The sequence below is a fragment of the Phalaenopsis equestris genome, unplaced genomic scaffold, assembly GCF_001263595.1.
Source record: "Phalaenopsis equestris unplaced genomic scaffold, ASM126359v1 Scaffold000002, whole genome shotgun sequence".
Lineage (NCBI taxonomy): Eukaryota > Viridiplantae > Streptophyta > Magnoliopsida > Asparagales > Orchidaceae > Phalaenopsis > Phalaenopsis equestris.
Window position 1 is genome coordinate 3,899,372 of NW_018164444.1, and position 1,577 is coordinate 3,900,948.

The following is a 1,577-nucleotide window of genomic DNA, read 5'->3' on the forward strand; positions in this document are numbered from 1 at the left end:
GGAAGGGAGAAAAAGTCAAACAATCTCATGTTTTTTCACTTTAACTCACTTTTGCTTACTCTTATAAATATTCATAATTAATTTTGAACTAAAAAATCTCATGAAATCCTTCAAAATCTACTGTCCCTGATAATCGCTGACTGAAGCGAAACACTTTTTTTTCTCATTGAATTATTAAACATTCTGAAATGTGAAATACTCTGTTGGTCAAAGACGGGTCTGTTTGGGACAGCTGTTGATTATTTATAAGCAGATTATTCTAATAATCTGAAAATCTACAGATTATCAGAATAAGCTGGCTTGTTGTTTGGGGCAGCTTTTTCAAAACAGCTTACTGGAAGCTGTTTTTGGATAAATGATCATTTTGCCCATGTTTAGTTAAGATGTTTGCAACAGAGCTGTTTATTGAAAATAATAGATAAACAAATGTCTTAAAATATTGCAGTTCAGTTACAGAAATTAAAATGCATAGCTCACCATTTTGTGAGTATCAAAACAAATAAAATAAGAACAAATACAATTACAACTACAAGTAAAATTATTAAAATGTTCAATTTAAAACTCTGACGTCGTCTCTCCTTAGTGACACTGTCTTCTTGGAAAACCATCGTAACACGATCACTATCGGCCTGGGAGCATGACAGAATGTCGGCCCAACAGAAGAAATTGCATCTATAGCTGGAGCGGTAGTTTCCAACAATAATATCGCTATAGCTGCAACCCATGTCATTCTTTTACGGCGTTCTTGCATTGGATACATCCTGAAATGAGAAATACATTAGGATGAAAGAAATTATGGAGAGGTGGTGACAGGAAAATGAAATAGTGAAAACATCAAGGATTACTTAGCATCAGAAAATAAGTGACATAATATGTTGTGATATGAATACATAAGCGAAGATAGTCAAGAAAATCAAGCATACATAGCATCAGAAAATAAATGACAAAAACTGTTGTAATAACAATACATAAGTGAAAAGTCTAATGAAAGCTTAATACAAAGCAGACTCATTTTTCAATTATAACACATAAATATTCAATGTGCATATCGGGCCGCAGTGCCATGGACATTTGCCTACAAGTAGGGTTCTCGAGTTTTTTTAACACGTTTTGCCTGAAAGCGTATATCGACTGCTACTTCTGAAATAATATCTAAAATGGTCACGCAGTCCCAAATCGTACTGTCAGGGGCAGGCGGAGCTGAAAAAGCTGCAATTAGTTCAGCAAATGAGTTTTTAACAAAACTGTGATTCTCTTTCTTCCTCCTTGCAAGTCTGGAGGGCCTTTTGGACATGGAATTAGACTCCTCCATCTCTTTTTGGTTAATACTAGGAATTTTTTCATCAGCTATAACATGTTCAGGTGGCAAGTCATCTGGTATTCCTGAAAATCCCATCTCGCTTGGGTTTAATGTGTGCTTCTCAGTCGCCACAACTCCCTTAAACATAATGTTAAGTTTTTTCTCGAACTCCGGCTCAATTCCGCACTGCCTATATTTCCTCGCTGCTGGTAATGCATGTAACATTGTATTTAAGAGGTTTAGTTTCTAATTAATTTGAGAAGTAATAAAATTGAGA